The sequence below is a fragment of the Stigmatopora argus genome, chromosome 9 (genome assembly GCF_051989625.1).
Source record: "Stigmatopora argus isolate UIUO_Sarg chromosome 9, RoL_Sarg_1.0, whole genome shotgun sequence".
Taxonomy (NCBI): Eukaryota; Metazoa; Chordata; class Actinopteri; order Syngnathiformes; family Syngnathidae; genus Stigmatopora; species Stigmatopora argus.
The window spans coordinates 12,771,145-12,782,497 of record NC_135395.1 but is presented as its reverse complement, the minus strand read 5'-3'; the positions used below and the strand labels follow the sequence as shown (position 1 = coordinate 12,782,497).

Sequence of the window (11,353 nt, the reverse complement as noted above, 5' to 3'; positions counted from 1 at the left end):
CCTGTGTGGAGTTAATTTCATTTAGTAAATACTGGAAAATGATCTGCATTATTTTAAACAGCATTGCATCATGATAAATCAAATATTTATGCCCCCACATTTTTCACCACAGCAGGCTGAAACGGTCATATGACTCAGCGACTAACATCCAGTTGGGAAGGCAGCTGTGTGAACTCTACTCTGAGGAGTGATTTGCCCTGTGGAGAGTTTCATGGCAGTCAGTGTATTGGCATGCCCAGTCTTCGAGAGAGCATGAAACCACTTGGCCCGCCGCCTTCAATTTTGAACATTCAGACCCTCGTTTGGATTATCTCCTCTGTTAGAGAGCTTACCCCCCTTAGTGAAACCATTAACTTGAGTTTCTTTGTGCTCTGACTTGATGAATGTTCTAGTTCACAAACAGTGTTTCCTCTCTTTCCCCAGAGAGGCAATTTTAGAATCCATCTCATGCTGAACATTAACTATCATTTTAATTAATCCATCTTTACAACTTCCAAAATCGGATTTTTTGTTTGAAAAAGGCAATTGCTGCCAGTCTGACAAAGAACAGAGCCTTTTAAACATTTTTGATTTCCTATATTAAAAATATTCTTCCCGTACAACTGACTTCATTTCTTCAGATAACTGCAATAATGCATTTACAAAGCGTACAGTGAGTGGGCGAATATATTGCGTATAAAGGAGTTATCTTCCGTACTTTTTCAGACTAATGCCTTTTGGTAAGAGTACAATATGCTCTGCCTAATAAAAAAATAGAGCAGCCAATCTGATTTATCCTTGTAAAAAAGGTCCTAAATTAATAGACAATACCCAGCCTGTTTGCGTGAGTGAGGTTTTCTGCTTCGAGATGACTAAATATTGTTTTTTTTTTATACCCAAGAGATTTTATCTAAATGAACGAGGCCTGCATGACATTTATTTGTCAACAATCAGATGATTTTTATTTTACTTCCTCAATTGTGTGAAGTAAAAGCTAATAATATTGCATAAACCACAATAATCCTTTTTCTTTCTTTCCAACAAGCAACCAATTGGTGCGGGAAATCATTATAAAACTTCCATATGGGAGGCAACTGCTTTTCATCTGAGTGAAATCAAACGACAGGCATGGAGTATTTTAGAAATGATTCAGGTCTAATAAAACTGCCAATGCGCATGCATGCTGCGTTCTCCAGAGGTTGTCATTGTTTACAGGCTTACAAATCAAAGCTTCACTTTGATTTTCTCAAGGACGTTGATTGGTCGTGTTCTTTTTGAGAGATCAGCTTGATGCATGGGGAGATTCCTGCTTCCTTTTCCCTAATTGTTGTCACACTTTAGATATCTTAAATGCCGATCAGGCAACAAAGCTTTGTTCTGGAGCATTGCCCTCAAAACTCAAATGAGCATGAATCTGAAAATAGAAAAGAAGCATCTATTTATCCACCAAGAAGACTCAAAAGTTGCCTCCACAAGAGAAGTATGAAGTAACTATTTAGTGAATAAAATGGAAGGAATGTGGTACGGTGGAAGTGTGATTACCTGCCTCGTAGTTCTGAGATTGAGGGTTAATTTCCCATATGGGGAAACGCAAAAGTGTGTCCAATCAGTCTACCATGCATGTTTTTGGAATGTGGGAGGAAACCGGAGTACCCAGAGGAAACCCACGTAGGACTGGGGAGAACATGCAAACTCCACACTGGTGGACCGCCCTAGATTTGAACCCAGGACCCCAGAGCTGTGAGGCCGACGCGCTAACCACTCCCTCCACCGGGCCACCCAATTCCTTACAATAGATATAAAACATGCTTACGTTTGACAGAGTGCTGCTACTGTTTTCGGTGCAAAAGCATTATGGGCAGTAAAATAAAATCTTGTTCCGTGAGATTATACTTTGCACATGCGTGTATTTATTATTATTGTGTTTTTTTGCTGAAAGCACGTGCAGGGAGTGGATTTTATGATCTAAAAGCCACCTTAAAACAGCAGTAAATATAGACAATGTGTCAAGAAGTGTATATCCTACAAACCCACAGATCAACACTTTTCTGCTCCACACTCAGCATCGTCGTCTGGCAGCAAAGTGACAAAAGCAGAAGTTGCTTTCTGCCACTTTATGTTTTAGCACAACATCCCTCTCTCCGCTGCACACTTCACAGACTCAACAAGTGCAACAGTATTATTTTTTTGTTTGTATTTTAGTAGTAAATACAAAACAGAACATTTTGCAGATACCTATGAAATCCAATTCAATTTTTTTACAATACGAATGAACATTTCATTTTGAAAAATTATGAAAGGTAAAACAAACGCGCACGCACGCACGCACGCACGCACGCACGCACGCACGCACGCACGCACGCACGCACGCACGCACGCGCGCACGCACGCACGCACGCACGCACGCGCGCGCGCACGCACGCACGCACGCACGCACGCGCGCGCGCACGCGCGCACGCACGCGCGCACGCGCGCACGCGCGCGCACGCGCGCGCACGCACGCGCACACACACACACACACACACACACACACACACACACACACACTTCAATTTTACATACGTAAGGGTTTTGTTTAAGTATTAAGGTAATTAGAATTGTTTCCTAAGGGAACCCATGGCCCAAGGTTGAGAAGTATGCAACTGCATAGTTAAAAAGTGTGAATACTCTATGTCGTAATGTGTGTTTTTAGAGTTGCTGGATGTTCCAAAAAGCACTTTGTGTGAATCATGCAGCAGCACCTTCAGTGATCTTAAATGTTGAGTGCGGCAGTTAAGTTGAATTTGGCCCATCGTCTTGTAGCTCCCAAATTCGTGAAGCTAAAAGATTAATCTTGAACACAGAAGTACTGTAGTGCACCATAGTAGGTTCACTTAGAACACAGAAATGTTCTTGGTTCATTTAACCATTCCTGAGTAGTCTTTCAGAAGGGGCCCATGCCAAACATTTCTTGCATGTCTTTCCATCAAGTTTAGGAGATAATTTGGGTGGGAAAGATGCCCCTTTTCAGCCTATTCTAGTAGGCCTGGCAGAGAAAAAGACCATATTACTAACCAATATTTGATATGTAAACAAGCTGTTATCAGATTGGATTGCTGTTCTCCTTAATGTCAATATAGGAAATGACTTTGTTCTGAATGGAAATTGGCAATGTATAATGGCAGCTATATTGGCTCTCAGCAACATGAGGCTAAATTTAAATCATTGAGTTGTTTGCTCACTTATACAGAACAAGAACTCCAATTTTGCAGTGTCTCGTGCGACTGTTAGTCTTTTTCGTCCTGCGTACCACGACTGAACTGCAAGATTACAAAGCATAACAGTTGGCGACTCACACGCACGTTCTGCAATTTGACCTTAGATGCCCTAAACAGTGAGCCTGTATAATCTCTTGAAGCTGCACATACAGTAAGTCTATAATCACTTTTATAAACCATAAACAGAATTGATTTCCCCAAATTCCCAGACATTTCTCTCAAAATACACTAAAAACATTTCTTTGTAAACCTATCGCATTATTAATGCATCCGCACTGTGATTCTTGCATTTTTTTCAGAATTCGGTGGCTGTGTACTAACCACAAAGTGAGTAGAATTTATAAGTAGTGTATTTTTTCACAACAACACATAATCCTGATCTGCTTGCTGGCGACTTTTTCCTTTTGATCAGCTTTTGCATTCAATTATTAAACTGCATTGATATAAAACTCAAAACAGTTCCGATACTCCTTTTGACCTTTTGTTCTTCTCCCTTAAATGTCAGAAAATAAGCATGCTATTGTGATTCTTGTTTTGTATTTTTCTGTCATTGGTTTTAAGTAAAATCTTTTTTTATTTGGATTAAACAAAGATATTCAGTTTAGATTTCATTTCATGAAGCCAGAGAAATGATCTGTTCCAACGATTTATGAAATATTTTGTGCATGGCATGCTCATATCTGCAAACATAACAGTTGTTGTATATTTGCACATTTTAAAAAGGTACACATGTCATCTGAATGAATAACAGTTGATTTGCATTTGGTGAGTCCAGAATGAAAACGCAAAAGTATCCTTAAATAAGGATTTGTCTTTAAAAACTATAATTAAAACCCAAATTTCACATGTAATTTAAGAGTTAAGGTTCTGCAATAGAGTACATTCAATTGAACTCAGCCTTACCGAACTGAACTCAGCTATATGATTTGATGAGGCTAAACCATATGAAAGAATATGATTCGGCTTTGGAAGAGAGCACTTTTTCTTCCACGTTTCCTTGAACTCGCAGGATACGGCGGCTGTGAAATACAGTTTGCAAGCAAATAGAACAGGTTTGCTATCAGTGCTGCTAAGCACCACTGTAACACAAATCCATCCATCCTTGCAGGGCCTCCCTGCAGTTTACCGTTAATAGTCCTCTCCTCCTCCTCCTCTCTCCTTCACTCACTTGCTCTCTTCTAAACACCCCCCCCCCACACACCTCTCTCACACACACACGTACACACTCCATGGCTTCATGCTCCAATATGATGTATGAGCTGATTTTGTCACTAGAAACCCACTTTCACATTCACTTTTTGTCGTGATTCTCAGTGCTTCCCTGCTCTCTACACCAAGTTTTTAATACTGCGATGTGGGAACTTATTTTAACAGCAAGTTCAGATTACTGACTAGCATATGAATGAAGTACAAACTTGAAGCATCTCCCACCATCCATTGACTTTTCTTTTGAACCTTTTTATCATTAGTTTACTGAGTTGTATTGATGGAGTACTTTGTTACTGTCTAATCCTTTTGTCTGCGTGTCCATGTATATGTGATAAATAGGTTGGCCAGGGATTGACAATTTGCAAATGTAATTGCCAATAGCCACAACACAAATGCAAAATGACCACGCCAGATGCATAGACATATTAGGGAATTAGACGTATATAACAAATGTAGAGATTTTTCCTATGACATTAGCTGCCTATGTTAAGCAATGGCATGTGGGCCAACATACTTTTGTTGTAAGAAATAAACATGTATTTACATCTGGCTGGCTAATGTTAGTGGATACCATCAGAGATACAATGATCTCTACTGAATGATAACATTAGTGGTGAATGTCATACAGTTATCTCTACTAGAATAATTACCTCTGAGCAGAGATTAGCACAAAGTAATATCTAACAAGGTGTACCTAGAGTTGCAGGTCACCTATTTCCATGCTGGTCCGTTTTCGATCATGTTGTGTCTGTTGGCAGTTGTGTTTTTTCTTTTGCAAAGCCTTTGATGTTTACAAATTGCGTGACTCTTCCCGGGCACTAGAGATGAAGACTTTTCAAAATTTTCTTTTGATGAATCTGTTTTCAATCATGTCACTGATAAAAAGAAATATTGGTGTTTTTGAGTTGTATGATAAGATTCTTGTGACCTAAGGAGACAAATTGGATTTATTTATTTTATTGTCATTATACAAGTATAATGAGATTTAAAGCTTCACCATGGAGTGCACACATAACAACAACAGCAAAAAAACAAATAATCAATAACTAATAACTAAATAAGTAGCCAACATAATAAGTAGTCAACATAGAAAAGTATGCAATTTAAAGGAAATGTTTTCGAAATATAGATAATTTAAATTATGTCCATTCTAATATCTATTTTCTATGACATAATCTTGGCAATAAATTGTCATTCTAAAATTCAATATAAGCACCAATTTCCTTTAAGTTCACTTATATTTGTTGATTTGCAACATTTGGGCACGGACGCTGCAATGTGAATTTTGTCCAAAGAAGTAGAGAGTTAAGTCATCACATTTGCATGTTAAGGAAAGATTGGGTAAAAATCGACCCTCAGAAGCTGATTCTGCAATTAGCTTTCCAAAGTAAACTCTCAAAAGTGAAAGTTATTCAAGCATGAAGTGGATAGGAGCTCTACTGTCTTAAAGTACATTTTTTCTTCTGCAGCAAAAGTTATTTCCTTATTTTTAATGCACACATTTTTGTAAACAGTAATAAAATGGGAATCACTACTTTGGGAAACATTCACTGACCCATAAACTGCAATTATTATAAAGCAAGAATGAAAGTTATTATTTGACCAAATCAAGTTTGAGCAAGTTTTTGGGTGCTTGCACATGCCATCTTTAAACTTTGCCTCATTATTGTGTATGTGTGTTTGCATGTGTTTTTGACTCTTTGTTGAGATAATTTACTCTGAGTTCATGATGGATGCTCTCTAGATTTGGCTTTTATTTTTATAACGTTTTTCATAATGTAGACTTAATTGACTTACCCTGTATATGAAATCTGCTTTGGAGATGAAGCTGCATTGCCTTGCCTACAATTTTGAAGAAAAAAAAGTACAGCACCATTAGTCATCTTGTACTGGCGTTGTCAGCCTTTGAGTTGTCCTCATTTGGCCTTTAATTACTTTGCACTTGGAGTTATTTGCACGTTGACATGTATTCATGGTTAAAATGAAGTGAGGTGCTTTTGTCAAGCTTCACACTTTGTATTGAAGTAAAATGCAATTCAGCAATGTCAACCTACTTTGTGTTGTGTGTTAATAAGCTTGAGCTGGTCTGTATATCAAATAACAGAGATCAAAGCTTGTTATCACCAACGATGAGTGGAAATTATTGAAGACCACAGCTCAACTGATTTGGAATTTTGTATGGAAATTTTGTCCACCAAATGAATTGAAAACATCGCCTGGTCAACATTCACATGTCACTCAAATTTGTGCCTTTGGCTCACACAATGACCTGTCCACTAATGAGCCAGCATGCCAGCATGCTAGATTGTGAGCCTGCAGGTTAGCGATATAACAAACTGTAAATTTTTCCTGATAAACTTACATTTACGTAAAAAAGGTTTATGTTAGTGTATTATTTTATAGTATGGGAATTTGTTTGTGGTTGAACTAGAACATTATATTTTGCACAACATTTAATCGAAAACATTATTCTTGGCTGTGAAATGTTTCCTAACCTCACACATACTGTTTGTTAAAGCAAAATGGAAATGTTTACTGTGAGACAGTCAGCTTGACTGTTTGAAAAGAGCACAAAATGGCCTTTTGATTATGCCCTTTATTCAGTTTTAGTCATTATATGTGAGGCACGCAGTGGCACATGCTGTGGAATATGCAAAATAAGGCTGTTTCACAGGAGTTGTGCAAAAACATTTAGTATGACCCTTCAAAAGAATACAATGAAGCATTTTTGTTCAGAATTTGATTGGATGCAAGGACTGACATTGTGCTCCACTGCTGGCAAACGAAAATGCGGTCTCACTGACTCATTCACATTGAACAAAACAGATTACAATTCAAATACCTAATGGTAGTAGTAGGAGTTGACTAATTTGCCTCAGTGATACTATACTGGTGATAATGAAAACAGAGTTACTGACACTTACCTGAGTAAGCTAAAAATGGGCGCCAGGGATTTTTGCAAAGACAGTTTGATCCACTTATTCAGACTTCAAAGACATCCAAAGGTTGTAATTCCAATTAAAACCAATAACCCTCCTGAATATGTCATCAGTTGCACTTCAAACTGTGTGGGTTGGCACACTTCTTTAAGTTCTGATAATGTGGTCCTGTTAAGTGCAGTATTGCCCTTCTGCTTGTATTCCAGCTGTTACCTTCTTTCACATGCAAAACACCTGTTGCCTATCACAATTACCGTGTTTAAAATTAGGTCATTTTGAAAAGCGAGCTCAAGTTTTCTCTCTATTTCAAACCAGATACCTTTTTTTCTAATATTAATCAAATTATTTATAAGTCCCTGCAGTGAAAACATGTTACTTCTGAAAAGATGCAATGTGTTCTCGGCATTATAGTTTTGTCAGTGTTGACAGAATCTCCTCAGAGGAGTGCCATTGGTTGTGCTGGCTCAGGCCGGTGGCCCAAATGTTTCAATTTACTAGGTAATCACCTGCACAGTTTGAGACGTGCAGTGACATGTAGAAATGTTCATCAGCCCTGACACCCTGATCTTGGAGAAGAACTTTTCATTGTTGTTGTGTTGCCCTCTCAACACTCACCCCTCATGAGTTTGCCCTAAATAGGACACAAACACCATGTGATTGCATGTCTGCTGTAATGTCATCAGCAGGAGAACATCTTTGGCCCCAGATAACTTGCTGTGGAAGGACATTGAACACCCACATAATGCTATAGGATTTAGCCATTAGTTCCTTCCTTTCCCCCAACCAAAAATAAAATAAATCAAAGTAAAGAGGTGATGAATAAAGCTGTCGCTGTATCGTTCTCTATGACATTTAGGAGGATTCTCACATTCTCATCAATAATCAGTTTGTGCTACTGCTTTTTTTAAAATTATTATTTTGTCTGCTCGGAGTAAACATTGAAATTTGAATTTCATTTTAAATACAGTCTGCGGAAGCAAAAAAAAAAGGGAATCTATTGTAGTCCTTTATCCGACGTGTTTGAGTCTGGTTACTAAACAAAGTGTAATTGAAATTAAATTAGCCAACAAATTAACCAAGGAACATTTGATTGTTGGTTTTCAACACTACATGTGAACAAGTTAATTGCTCCTCGTCTCTTTTTTGTTCTCTTCTCAGGGAAACACAGCTAGCTTTTGCTACGGTGTAGTGCTCTCTTTTTGTTTTCGCAGAGTTCACCATGAGGAGAATGGTTTAACATCCTACTCGTGGCTGTCAGGGCCTGATTCAATTTCCGCCACTTCAGCCTCTGAGCTACAAAGATTCTGAGAGGATGTTGAACCCCAGTCAAAGGCTATTTCAGTTGCAGAGTCCAGGAAAATTGGGGAGTATTGTGATCCCTAGTCTTCAACCAGTGGTGTAATTATTTAGATTGTAAATTGTCCCACTTTGCTATCTGGATTGGTGTGACAGCCTCTGAATGATAAACGATTTTAGACTTATGTACTATAGCAGTTTGTATCACCGTCACTTTGCCTGTCTTTGCAAGTGTGTGTGGTCTGGCAATTTGTGTTTTGTGCAATGCAAATAGTACATAGAATACAATCACTCTTATACAATGTTAAAAAATATGGCATAATCAGATTATTTATGATAAATTAAGCATTTTATATTCCCCAAAAGCTGAAGAAAATGGTTAACATCTGCTGCCTGCAGCGTTTAGTTCAAAGCCTGAGGAAAAAGGCTTTCAGACCAAACAAACTATTATTTGTTTGCAGTTATTCAGCAGAGCATTCATAAGAATAATAATAATAAAGCAGCTGTGTCACGCTAGTGGTAATAAGACCTCGTACTTCAGCTTGCGTTTTGACTGTGCTCTTATGCCTTTGTCATTTGGCTTCTTCTGCTCGGACAAACTACAATTTTCATTGTGAGAGCCATAAGATGTGTCAGGATATTTTATAAAGGTTAAACATAGAATCACACCAGATGCTGGTTCTAGTGTAATCTTGAACTGTTTAGTAACGGGAGGGAGGTCATGTTGGGTTATTTACAAAAATTCAACGATTGATTTGTTTGCAGTTATGTATATATTAGGACTGACTGTTGTGCCTACTTTGAAGAAGAATTCTGCAGAACCTAAAGAGGTCCCACAAGTGTTTAATTTTTTAAAGGTGCTCTAAAGTCATTTAGATGATTTTCTTTTAAATACATGAAATGTATTTGAAAATAAATACTAAAAGTATGGGCACTAGCTAAGAAAAAGAGTGGTTTTCAGTTTTTGCTTGGAGTGCATTTAAAACACAGATTGTTGTCGTCACAATGCCCTAGCCGAGTGTCTTAACTGTTTTTTGGCCCGCCCTTACCCCTGTACAAGTCAGTCAGTTTTCCATATTGGCAAGGACCATTACAACAATGCCTTTAATATGCATCATGGATATCAAAATAAAATAACGTAATTTAAACTACTGAAAAATTGGGAGATCAAAAGAATTAGTTAAATATTACTTTTTTTTAATGATATGCATGTCACAACATTAAAACGTGTTTAAAATAGTGACAAGCTGTGGGTGGGGATTTTAATGACAGGGAATCTTCAGAGTCAAATCTTATACCTAATCTTGCATTTTAAGATGGAACTTCTGCTTGACTTTTGTTCTTTAATTTTTCTGTGTGACAGCCAGGCATCTTCTTGACCCAAGGCAATGTGTGTCCATCTGAGCGAATCAAATTTTCCATTTACTTTTGAGTGAGCTTGCTTACTTGTTTTGATTTAAACGGGCAGGGGTGAAGAAATCTCGTCAGTGTGTGCGGGGTTGTGCCGTGTATGTGAGCATTTTGATGCGTGCTGGCCATGGCCTTCTTTGTAGCAGAAAGGAAGTTGTTAATCTCGGAGTGACAAGACTATAGTACAGCTGCTGCTCATTTAGTAACCATGCACGGAAAAGCTTTTTTCTGCAATAAAACTGGGGAGGTAATGTTACTACTTTGGCACTTTTGAACCACTTAAATGCTCATTAGAAAGCTAGTACAATTAAAGTGCAGATTGAAATATAAAATATTTTATGACCTTAAGTTTTAAAATTTCTCCTTCTGTGAATCAATCCATCATACTCTTTTATTCATTTTTTCTTTTAATCAGTACTAATTACCTATTATTATAAGACAATTTCAAAATGTGATTTTCTGAATTTCAGAGTATGCTTGTGTCTCTCGGCAGATGAAAACTGATGAACACAAATGTTTTTCTTCAAATTAGTGACATTTGATAATTTATCACAGCACAATGGTTAGGAATGAATGCTTTAGGCACCTGTATCATAGATCTCAAAATATTTAATAGGGTTTCTTTTCATTTCAGTGTAGTATTTTTATTGCATTATGAAGTTTTACCATTTTTTTCCCATTAGTCTTTTTTTGTGCAATGATGATTGCCTTTTTATCATTGTATTATATTGTAAGTGAGATTCCATTTATATTAGATGATGCCCAAATGGTTTGCTTTTACAAATTGAAACTCAGTGTTGTCATGAATCATTTATGGCCTGGACAACGGTCTGTAGGATAGGACTGACTTTTGTTCCTTTGTTCAACCCATTTATATAATTCTTTTTACATGTACATTACATAAATGATAGATTGAACATCAGACCCCTGTGAATGACACTGCTTTTGTATATTAAATTACAAAACTAATCTAATCTAATCCAATAATGACTAAAAGACAATAACTTCCCAGACTATTTTTTTACTACTGAAGGCATTTCTTGACAAAACTGGTAAATTATGTAACCTCATAAGCTGCATCTATCTTGACTATCGTTATTTTAGTAATATACCGTTTTAAAAAAGCACCATATTCAACTCTACAGTGTTGATATTTCTTAAATTAACAATGAGGAAAAGCCGAATGATGTCCCTACACCAGTAAACCACGTGTGTGATAAGTCACCACAAATACGGTGCACAAATCAAAACAATGTATGGGGA

General features: G+C 37.4%; 1 long non-coding RNA gene across 2 annotated transcripts in view; it reads right to left on the bottom strand.

Annotated features, from left to right (window-relative positions):
* Positions 1 to 1,246: 1,246 nt before the first annotated feature.
* The window catches only part of LOC144082798 (uncharacterized), a 48,097-nt gene continuing 37,990 nt past the window's right edge, over positions 1,247 to 11,353 (bottom strand). The window contains exons 3-4 of one of the 2 annotated variants that reach the window (XR_013303351.1): positions 6,243 to 6,287; positions 1,247 to 1,393 (exon numbers count right to left, since the gene is read on the bottom strand). This is a non-coding gene — a long non-coding RNA (uncharacterized LOC144082798). Of the gene's footprint in view, positions 1,394 to 2,884; positions 3,005 to 6,242; positions 6,288 to 11,353 lie in introns of those variants that run through there. The other variant, XR_013303352.1, reaches the window with a different exon arrangement.